The sequence below is a fragment of the Salvelinus fontinalis genome, chromosome 13, assembly GCF_029448725.1.
Source record: "Salvelinus fontinalis isolate EN_2023a chromosome 13, ASM2944872v1, whole genome shotgun sequence".
NCBI classification, from domain to species: Eukaryota; Metazoa; Chordata; class Actinopteri; order Salmoniformes; family Salmonidae; genus Salvelinus; species Salvelinus fontinalis.
The window spans coordinates 18,885,640-18,897,949 of NC_074677.1; the positions used below are offsets into that span (position 1 = coordinate 18,885,640).

Genomic DNA, 12,310 nt, shown 5'->3' on the forward strand with positions numbered 1-12,310 from the left:
GCCATAGGACCACTGCACCATTTAATATATGCTTTCATCCAAAGCAACTTAGTCATGCATGCAGGCATTTTACATATGGGTGGTCCCAGGAAATGAACCCACGAGTCTAGTGTTGCAAACACCATGCTCTAACAACGGAGCTACAGAGGACCATAGCGGACTATTGTCTTTGGTCTCATACCATGCATTTGCCGCTTTACACGTAATTACTAAATCACTGTCTCAGTGAGAGCTTTCAGAGCCTCTGCCAAGGTGTAAAATACACCCAATGGCATGTTATTCTTTAAAACCAACTGAGGTGACTGAATACCTTTGTGTTTAGTAGCTAAGTATAAATGACACACCTGTTTGAGTCAACAAGATGTGATTCCTCGTGTAGCGTCACAATGAGAAAGGTGAAAGAGAGGTGAGGCCTTACGTAAATAAACAATAGCAAAATATCGGAATATTCATACAATCAAACTGACCCAGACTACAAAACATACATATTATAGCCTACGTCGCACATGATAAACAACTACAAGTGATAAACCAATTCTATGATGGAAAGCTTTACTCTGCCATTTGATGGAGTTCAGAGTTCAGAAAGTTCTGTAGAGGGTGACATCTGCTGACCTTAGTATCTTCAATGGTATTACAATGATACGATATGTAATAATAAGATAAACCTGATAATCAATGTTTAGTTGCCTATTATGATACCTGTATAGAGGCCCTGTAGGGCCAAGGTACAATAAGGAAAGAACATGGTCCTTTATTTGAGACATGACCATTTCAGAACAGTATTCTTTTCTCACACAAAGACCATTGCTGACACCCAATGGATGTAACTGAATAATGCAGCCTTGTATCTAACCAGAGGTGTATTCATTATGGAAACCGTTTACCGTTTAAGAACCAAACGGAAGCAAACAGAGCAAAATAAAAGACTATATTGGACAGCTCCTCTTCCCCTCCAGGAGGTTGAAAAGATGCAGCATGGAACCTAGGCTCTAGAGTGGCGCAGCAGTCTACGGAACTGCATCTCAGTGCTGGAGGTGTCATTACAGACACCCTGGTTCAATTCCAGGCTCTATCACAACCAGCTGTGATTGGGAGTCCCATAGGGCTGCGCACAATTGGCCCAGCATTGTCTGGGTTTGGCTGGTGTAGACTGTCATTGTAAATAAGAATTTGTCTTAACTTACTTGCCTAGTTCAATAAAGATAAAAAAATAAATGTTCTACGGCTGCACCACTGAGAGCATCTTGACCGGCTACATCATCGCTTGTATGGCAACTGCACCGCCCTTGATCGCAAGGCCCTACAGAGGGTGGTGTGGATGGCCCAGTACATCACTTGGGCTGAGCTCCCTGCCATCCAGGACCTCTATACCTGCCAGAGGAAGGCCCAGAAAATTGTCAAAGACCCCAGCCACCCAAGCCACAGACTGTTCACTCTACTACTGCGTGGCAAGCAGTACTGGAGCACCAAGTCTGGGACCAAAAGGCACCTGAACAGCTTCTACCCCAAGCCATAAGACTGTTGAACAGTTAATCGAATGGCTACGCGGACTATTGCCTTGATCCTTTGTTGCACTGACTCTGTGCACACTCACTGGGCTAAACATATACACACACACACAAGTGGTGCGTGGGCCAACAGTCAGAGACAGTGTAATAATTTTTCGACAGGGGGTGCAGGAATGCACAAAGTAGATGTCCTAACCGACTTGCCAAAACCATAGTTTGTTAATATATATGTATGTATATATATATATATATATATATATATATATATATATATATATATATATATATATATATATATAAATTCCTGCACTCCCTGTGGAAAAATCATGACACTCTCTCTGACTGTAGCCTACAGTGCATTTTCACTAGTGTGTGTGTATATGTGTACATTTGTGAAGTGGTTGAAAAACTAATTTTAATGACTCCAACCTAAGTTGGACTTAAACTTCCGACTTCAATTGTATGTGCATTGTACACTGACGCGCTGGAACACATCGCAAGTTTACATACACTTAGGTTGGAGACGTTAAAACTTGTTTTTCAACCGCTTCACAAATTTCTTGTTAACAAACTATAGTTTTGGCAAGTCAGTTAGGACATCTACTTTGTGCTTTGTACTTTTCCAACAATTGTTTACAGACAGATTATTTCACTTATAATGCACTGTATAACAATTCCAGTGGGTCAGAAGTTTACATACACTAAATTGACTGTGCCTTTAAACAGCTTGGAAAATTCCAGAAAATTATGTCATGGCTTTAGAAGCTTCTGATAGGCTAATTGACATCATTTGGAGGTGTACCTGTGGATGTATTTCAAGGCCAACCTTCTAACTCAGTGCCTCTTTGCTTGACATCATGGGATTATCAAAAGAAATCAGCCAAAACATCAGAAAAGAAATTGTAGACCTCAACAAGTCTGGTTCATCCTTGGGAGCAATTTCCAAACGCCTGAAGGTACCACGTTCATCTGTACAAACAATAGTACGCAAGTATAAACACCATGGTACAAGTCCCATATCAACATAACCTGAAAGGCCACTCAGCAAGGATGAAGCCACTGCTCCAAAACCTCCATATGAAAAGCCAGACTACGGTTTGCAACTGCCCATGGGGACAAAGATAGTACTTTTTTGAGAAATTTCCTCTGGTCTGATGAAATAAAAATAGAACTGTTTGGCCATAATGACCATCGTTATGTTTGGAGGAAAAAGGGGGAGGCTTGCAAGCCGAAGAACACCATCCCAACCGTGAAGCACGGTGGTGGCATCATCATGTTGAGGGGGTGCTTTGCTGCAGGAGGGACTGGTGCACTTCACAAAATAGATGGCATCATGAGGCAGGAAAATTATGTGGATATATTGAAGCAACATCTCAAGACATCAGTCAGGAAGTTAAAGCTGGGTCGCAAATGGGTCTTCCAAATGGACAATGACCCCAAGCATGCTTACAAAGTTGTGGCAAAATGGCTTAAGGATAACAAAGTCAAGGTATTGGAGTGGCCATCACAAAGCCCTGACCTCAATCCTATAGAGAATTTGTGGGCAGACCTGAAAAAGTGTGTGCGAGCAAGGAGGCCAACTAACCTGACTCAGTTCCACCAGCTCTTTCAGGAGGAATGGGCCAAAATGTACCCAACTTATTGTGGGAAGCTTGTGGAAGGCTACCCAAAACGTTTGACCCAAGATAAACAATTTAAAGGCAATGCTACCAAATACTAATTGAGTGTATGTAAACTTCTGACCCACTGGGAATGTGATGAAAGAAATAAAAGCTGAAATAATTAGTTCTCTCTACTATTATTCTAACATTTCACATTCTTAAAATAAAAAGTGGTGATCCTAACTGACCTAAAACAAGGAATTTTTACTCAGATTAAATGTTAGGAATTGTGAAAAACTGAGTTTAAAGGTGGTGTATGTAAACTTCTGACTTCAACTATATATGTATGTATGTATGTATGTATGTATGTATGTATGTGTATATATATATATATATATATATATATATATATATATATATGTATGTATGTATGTATGTATGTATGTCCGTGTGTGTATGTATATAATAATTTTTTCTGCTTTTAATTTCCAACATTTTGGTAAGTTATTTGTTAGTCAACTTGTCTATAATTAGAAACATGCAGCTAATCTTCTGTCATTATATGTGGCCCTAGAAGACTAAACAAACCCTTGCTCACCAGAATAATGTCATAAATCGATAGAATGAATGATTCAATCTAGTTAGGGATCTCTGCTTCTTTCAAGGAGCAAAGATGTTTAAGGACCAGGGAGAAAATGCAATTTGTATAGTACCTCACTATCATCACACATAACATAGTCGGTCGGCACTGCTATCATCCTCTTTTACCACAAACATTCCTTTTCTGTCCCTCCCTTCTCTTTATTTTCAACTCTCCATTTCACAGCTTTTGTCTTATTGAATTAAACTCCGACATTGTCCTTTTTGCCTCTGTGGATCGAAGGTAACTTGTTTTCCATGTGTTTGACGCTATTCCATTCCAGCCATTATTATGAGCTGTCCTCCCCTCAGCAGCCTCCACTGACACACACACTTTTTAACTCTGCATTGTTTGAAAGGGCTCGTAAGTAAGCATTTCATGGTAACATGTACACCTCTTGTATTTGGTGCAAATTTGTGACAAATACAATTTGATTTGAGAAAAATTACTTAGTTGTGACTGTTGTTCACACCTGTATCTGCCCTCTCATTGGCTAGAATGGTCCCACCTGATCTCGCCTGCATTCAATAACTTTGACCCGGGACATGTATTTCCATTCTTAGAGCGGTCACTCGGCTATCTTGTCAATATACGGGATGATCTTTGATTTCTCTCAAAAACGGAGCATGACCCCTCAATTCAATGGTGAACTGTTGAAGAGTTGATTTACGTTCAGAAACAATACTGTGGTTCATAAAGTAGAAAATAATGAAAATACAATATACTCACCAAAAAGTGGAGTTTAAAGTATCCATAAATAAGGATAGTATTTGACAACAACCCTTTTTCAAGGGTTATAAGTAGTTCAGGAGACAACACATCTTTAAATTCAGATTTAAATGACATATTCATTACATTCACATTTGAGTAATTTAGCAGACACTCTTATCCAGAGCCATTTATTCATCCCAAGTAAGTGTTTATAAGGAAATAACCTAACCTGCGCAATAACCCTAAGCTTGGCAACACTTAATTTGAGTCTCCTTTCAAATAATCTTTCTATAAACATTATAATGTAGTTCATTTAATGATGAATTAAATAAACATACATGCGTAAGGGCTATTGCTCAAGATTACTAGATGATTACAGGCTCTTGTAATTAATATTAACATATAGACCTATTTACTGATGTATAAGGTCTAATGTCAATATAATGAGTATGGAAAGAGTCTACTAGTTTGTACGCAATTTATAGTTAGACAGATTATATGCAACAGTGTTGCATTTTCCTTTATGGTTTTCATTCAAAATGTATCAATAGGCTTGTTGCTTGTAGGCATACAGGCTGTATTGTAGGCATACAGGCTGTAGCTGCATGCACAAAACTGACCTCAAAATCGGAATCAGTTCTTTGTAGCCTAATTGTTAACTTCATTCCTGAGTGGTCAGCAATTAATCATGAATAACCAAATTACTTAAAAGATTGGCACTTTACAGGACTAAAATGCAAACTAGGCCGGGTGAAGCAGGAGTTCTGGTGAAATGTCTTGAGTTTCCAGAAAGATGTAGAACTTTCGTGCTTTAGAAAAAAAAACTGGACTGTGTAAACGTGCAGATGGGCATGTATTATATTACCGTAATTACCTTCAGTCCAGACAACAGAATGAATGTTGGTTGCATCTGTAGCCTAGTCTATATCCCAAAATGTATTTTCTCTTCCAAGACGTGTCGAACGGCTCGAACCAACTCATTATTTACATAACATTCCAGTTAAGCTGGCTTCAGACATGTGCTGGAAAGTAGCCTACAAGAAGGAATTTGGACCATTCCACAGATGGCGTCATTTTGTGCGCTAGGTTGTAGGTATGCTACCTTCTTATAATGTATAATTTTGGTAATAAGGACCTTCCTTGCATTAAGTGTGTCATGGTATCCACAGCCCTTCTATTACGGTTTGTCATCAGTAGTCAACTATACCTAGTCTGATTAATGCTAATACCACCGGTGGGGTTGAAAGGTCCCAGAATGATGTGCGCATTTTGTAGGAGGTCTTTGACCTTCTCTACGGATGAGAGGAGGTTCTGTACGTGGCAGGGGAAAACATCTCTGCTAGTCACACTACCGTTCTCCTAGCAGCAGGATATTATGCTCGCAGCACGATCGTGGACGATATAAAAAAAACAAGAGTCCCCCTGCAAAGACATGTTAAACTTTGTAATATCACAATTGTTTTGCACTCTAGTGTAGTACAACGGGTTTTCACAGCATTGAAAACACATTTAAAAGATTAAAAGGATAAATTGACGTATTTAAAAATATATATTGTATTTATACCAGCATTTACTTGAACGTTTACACAAATACTGGTATGTTGAAAGCTATTGTGTAGTTGATATTTTCTTTTAAATACACTTACAAATATATGGTATTTGAATTACTCAATAGAGTCTGCAAAACTTAAATGGTTCTCTTGTGCTGCGTAAAGGTGTTAATACAGATTACTGATGCTTATTGGCTTGTAAAGAGAAAACTATTCTACCTGTCTCAGCTAAAGTAGGGTGGGAAATACTCAGTAGGGTCTCTACTAACCAAATAGAGTTATTTTTGGAGGGGGACTGTGTCATACATACCCAGCAGCACTTCGTTCTCCACCACCCCTGTGGCCATTGATTAAAAAAGCCCTCATAAAAATGTATAAAAATTCCATATAATCTGAATGAGTTGCACTGTTTTGAAATGAGGGCGTTTTATTTTGAAGGTGTCATTACCACATAAAACTGACGTCATCATTTGTGCTGCTTTCAGAATACTCGTGCTAATCACCTATCCCGGGCGGTCTTGAATATATGTTCTGTTGCTGTTAAAGGTATAGGATAGTCTTGCAATTACAAGGGAAAGAAACGGTAAGATTTCATATACATTTTAATGTTCCAAATGCATACTGTCATGATATCTTACTTGATCTAATATGTAATATCCACACAGAGGCGCGCATCATGTTATTACTTGAACATGCTGTGTATGGTTGTCAATAACAACTGCCCCGTTTTATGGGACATTCTTGGGATTTCTGCCGAATTATTTAATGAAATCGTGAATTGCTCGCTTTTGCGAATTCGTTTGGCAACTGTAGCATAATGCAGCAAACATGTAACATGATTTACAGAGAAAGTTGTAAAAGTTTTAGCCAATATTGCAGAATGCCATTATAACTTCATGTTTTTGAGGGGTAGATAAGCTATATGTATTTATAACATTACATATACATCTTTCTCTCAACATAAAAAAAATATAGAGAGATTTGAAAAACAATTTACATTCACGAGACCCAGAAGTGTTCCAGTGACGGGGATTTCTAGAAAAGTCGGTGTCTTGGCTTACGTCACTGGCATTGTAACGGCTTGAAGTAGCAAGAAGATGTGATTTCCAGACGTTGAGACAGCCGGTCTGGGTTATTTTTGTCCTTATGCTGGGGAGGGTTATTGGATACTTAACTTTGATCCGTGAATCAAATATACACGTATCCAATGTATCTGTTTAACAGGGAAACAATGGAAAGATCCGCAATAGGCTAAGTCGCCTAGTTATAACAGTACTACAATTCATATTTGATATTGCCCGAGGTGGAACCTCTTACTTTTAGTACATCTTTGTGCATTCTGGCTGCAGATATGGCAAGCAGCCTTGCAGGTTACAGAACTGAGAAAACTAAGAAGCAAACATCCCAAAACAATCCGTTTGAGAAATAAGAAAATGTCTACACATTTTCAGACTGATTTGAACCCTTTCTGCTCTAAAATCCATCAGACTCAGTAAAGTCGTCATTGACGTCATTTACTCCTCTATAGCCCTACTGTCGGAGAGAACTGCTCAAATAAGACGAAGGAACAAAGTCATCATTCCCCAGAAACAAATTCGATTTAATTGGGGGAAGAAACTTGCGAGGGACATATCTCATTTGCAATGTCATTATCTGTGTACAGAGACTCTACTACAATGTAGGTTTACATCTCAATATTCTGTTTAAAGAACAGCATTACTTGTGGGAGCATGTGAGTGTGTGAGTGCGTGTGCGTGTGCGTGTGCTTATGTCTGTGTGTGGTGTAACTAAATGTAAATGTCAAACTGTAAATGTTACTGCAATATAACACCGGAATTATTTGAGCCCATATGTGTACACAGCCAGGAGGGAGCTTGGTGCTAGATCAAGTTTGTGTAATGAGTGCCTGCACTGCTTGAGTCAAACTGTATAAACAGATATCCAGAGAAATGCCAAAATAGAGGTGAGCTAGCAGTGACAACATGAGGCTGAATGCTGGACAGTGTTGCTGCGTCCTTGATTGGATGCTTTGCAGTTCATTGTGGAGCTCACGTCAAAGATTGCTCAGGCTGACAAACAACAAACAGTTACAGTAAGACCTGGAATGTATTGAGGATCTTAATCACTTAGCCCTGAACTTGTGTCAACTCTGGACACTTATCAAACTTACTGGATCTCAGCTCATCATACATATTGAAGAGGTCACTCGGTAGCCAATACAGCTCTGGAATGGTTCAGAGTTCTGTTCTTGGACACATCTCCTCCTTTCAACTCAAGTAACACCTAGCAAACATTTTTGACCAGTGTGCTGACGAGATGGAAGGGAGTGAGCGGGTTGGCCTCCTGTTCCCTCTAAGCTGTGCGGGGGCGTGCAGCTCCCTGGAGACTGCCATCCAGAAGAATTATCAGCCAGCGCAGAGAATAACAATATTCAACTTTTCCCCCATAGGTAACTGTCACGAGCGTTGTTGTAAGAATCGTATTAAAATGCAGCGTGGTTTGGGTTCATCATTATTACGTGAAGCGGCAAAAAACAATAACGAACAAAACGAACGTGAAGCTATGCAGTGCTCAAGGCAACGATACACAAACAAGATCCCACAAAAACCCAGTGGGAAAAGGCTGCCTAAATATGATTCCCAATCAGAGAAAACGATAGACAGCTGCCTCTGATTGGGAACCATACCAGGCCAACATAGAAATAATAAAACTAGAGTACCCACCCATGTCACACCCCGACCTAACCAAATTTGAGAATAAAAGGCTCTCTAAGGTTAGGGCGTGACAAGTAACACTATCAACGTTTGCTTTACTGTGGGAATTGTGATCAAATCAATGCAATTTTAGCCACTTTCAATGCAACGTGCCCGAAACAACTATGCAAGACTTAGTATGCAAACCCATCGGAGTAGGTTTCTATTGCATTGACAGGCACGACTCAGGCCCGTACTCTACACAGACCGGTGCACTATAACCAATCAGAGCTGCAGCACGCCTATATGCAAATAGACCATTGCCATATGGATCTGTGGAATTCACTTTGAACTGGACTGTATGAGCGGTCGTGAGTAGATGTGCTTGAGGCTAATCAAATGGCTACCCAGACTATTTGCACCCCCCCCCCCCCACACACAAACACACTGCTACTGCTCTCTGTTATTATCTATGCATAGCCACTTTAACAACCCTACCTGCATGTACATAATTATTTCAATTATCTCGACACCGGTGCCCCCGCACATTGACTCTGTACCGGTACCCCTGTATATAGCCCCGCTATTGTTATTCACTGCTACTCTTTAATTATTTGTTTTTCTTATCTCTTACTTTTTTTATAAATTTATATTTTTTAGCTATTTTCTTAAAACTGCATCGTTGGCTAAGGGCTTGTAAGTAAGCATTTCACTGTTGTATTTGGCGCATGTGACAAATACAATTTGATTTGATTTGTTTAGATATCAAAGCGATAGCTGCATGTAGCCATGTGTGCACATTTGTTCATATCCTTTGCTAGTTTGTGAGTAATTAGCCCAGTTATAGATAATTTGCAGTCAGCAATGGGGGAGTGATTGCTTCTTACAAGAGCACAAAACGTGTACACTTCTAGACAACTTTGAAAGGCGAGTAGGGTAAAGACCTTTTTTCTGTCTTAAAGGGGCAGTGTTGACTTTTGAGACGGGTTTGAATCAGCTAAGTAGCCAATAGGCAGGGTAGCATGATTTGTCTGATTCTCTGTAATAATGGTATGGGAAGTGTATAAACAGCCCTGCATGTTTTTTTCAGTCTCATGGGATGTAGAACTACATTGAACACCACACGTTGGCTGCTGCTTTAGGCTGAATGATTGAACAGCTATTTCCATGTTAAGGGATGCATTTTCTCCATTGTTTTTGATGGTAGGCCACTCTGGTAGGTCTACATTATCATCATCCACAGTAACCTGCTTGACCACTGTCTGATACAGTAATGTAAAGGGGGTACAGCCTCAGTTTTCACAGTAAACGCACAGAATTTTCACAACGTTGAAGTTTGCGCTCAGCAGACCGGAAATTTGCTCAGCGCCCCAAAATATTTGAGGGAATACTACTCCTGAGGTGAAAGGTGTTGTGGGATGTATGTTTTAGCAGTGTTGTGTGAGTAATGAGTTAATGTTAGGAAATGACAGATATCTGGAAAGGTGAAGTCTGAGGCTTGGGTGGGTTGTCTCAGCATGTTCTCAACCTGGGGAGGGTGTGTGTGTTTATGCTTGATCAGATCATTTATCCAGATTAACTAGAAAATATCTATTTTTACACAACAACAGTTTCACTGTGAGTTTATCCCAGCCTCTGGTCAATGTTAAGCAAACATAAATATAATGTACAGTCAGTAGCTAGATTGGTATATAAATTAGAGCCCTACTGATATGTTTTTTTTGGGGGTCCGATACCAATCCCGTTTTTTGGGGGGGACAAAACTTACCCATGCCGATATTTAGTCATTATTTATTTAATTTAACCTTTATTTAACTAGGCAAGAACAGTTAAGAACAAATTCTTATTTACAATGACAGTATACCCCGGCCAAACCCAGACGACACTGGGCCAATTGTGCTCCGCTCTATGGGACTCCCAATCACAGCCGGATGTGATACAACCTATATCACAGATATACAGTGTCTTTGGAAAGTATTCAGATCCCTTGACTTTCCACATTTTGTTATGTTACAGCCTTATTCTAAAATGTATTCAATTGTTTTTTCCCCTCATCAATCTACACACAATACCCCATAATGACAAAGCACAAACAGGTTTTTAGAAATGTTTGCTAATAAAAAATTATAAACAGAAATATCACAGTTACATAAGTATTCAGACTCTTTGCTCAGTACTTTGTTGATGCACCTTTGGCAGTGATTACAGCATCGAGTCTTCTTGGGTATGATGCTAAAAGCTTGGCACACCGGTATTTGGGGAGTTTCTCCCATTCTTTTCTGCAGATCCTCTCAAGCTCTGTCAGGTTGGATGGGGAGCCAACGTGCACAGCCATTTTCAGGTCTCTCCAGAGATGTTCGATTGGGTTCAAGTCCGGGCTCTTTCGGGCCACTCAAGGACATTCAGAGACTTTTCCCGAAGCCACTTCCGCATTGTCTTGGCTGTGTGCTTAGGGTCGTTGTCCTGTTGGAAGGTGAACCTTCACCCTAGTCTGAGCGCTCTGGAGCAAGTTTCCATCAAGGATCTCTGTGTAATTTGATCCGTTCATCTTTGCCTCGATCCTGACTAGTCTTCCAGTCCCTGCTGCTGAAAAACATCCCCACAGCATGATGCTGCCACCACCATGTTTCACTGTAGGGATGGTGCCAGGTTTCCTCCAGATGTCCTTGTTATTCAGGCTAAGACCTCAATCTTAAGAACTTGTTCTTAACTGACTTGCCTAGTTAAATAAAGGTTAAATATATATATATATATATTTTTAAATCTTGGTTTCGTCAGAACAGAGAATCTCGTTTCTCAATGTCTGAGAGTCTTTAGGTGCCTTTTGGCAAACTCCAAGTGGGCTGTAATGTGCCTTTTTACTGAGGAGTGGCTTCCGACTGGCCACTCTACCATAAAGGCCTGATTGGTCGAGTGCTGCAGAGATGGTTGTCCTTCTGGAAGGTTCTCCCATCTCCACAGAGGAACTCTAGAGCTCTGTCAGAGTGACCATCAGGGTCGTGGTCACCTCTCTGACCAAGGCCCTTCTCCCCCGGTTGCTCAATTTGGCCGGGTGGCCAGCTCTGGGAAGAGTTTAGGAGGTTCCAAACATCTTCCATTTAAGAATGATGGAGGCCACTGTGTTCTTGTGGACCTTCAATGCTGCAGAAATGTTTTGGTACCCTTCCCCAGATCTGTGCTTCAACACAATCCTGTCGACCTCCTGGCATGGTTTTTGCTCTGACATGCACTGTCAACTGTGGGACCTTATATATATCAGGATAAGGTAAGACCCAGATGCAGACTGTGTCAAAGTAACAATGTTTATTACAGCAACAGAGCCAACCGTACAGAACGGCAGGCAGGCTCAGGGTCAAATTACTTTCCGAAGGCTTTAGCTAGAAGCCATCTCTGCTCCTCCTCCTCCTCTCCCTCTGCTCATAACATCACCCAAATGATTATTGGACTCATCATCTGGAAAGACTCAATGGATTGGTATAATTTTGATGAAAACTATGATTTGCAAAATGATGGCATATGTATAAATCTATCAATTCTGCCCTCCTTTTTCAGTGTTTCACTTTTAAAAGTATAGCATAGTAATAAACAATTGGAAGCATAATGT

General features: G+C 40.2%; 1 protein-coding gene across 4 annotated transcripts in view; it reads left to right on the top strand.

Annotated features, from left to right (window-relative positions):
• The first annotated feature begins 6,501 nt into the window (after positions 1-6,501).
• The window catches only part of LOC129868206 (prolyl 4-hydroxylase subunit alpha-2-like), a 34,410-nt gene continuing 28,601 nt past the window's right edge, over positions 6,502-12,310 (top strand). For all 4 annotated transcript variants that reach the window (XM_055941967.1, XM_055941966.1, XM_055941969.1 and 1 more), the window contains exon 1: positions 6,502-6,596. The gene's annotated coding sequence lies outside the window, so the exon portion shown is untranslated. The remainder of the gene's footprint in view (positions 6,597-12,310) is intronic.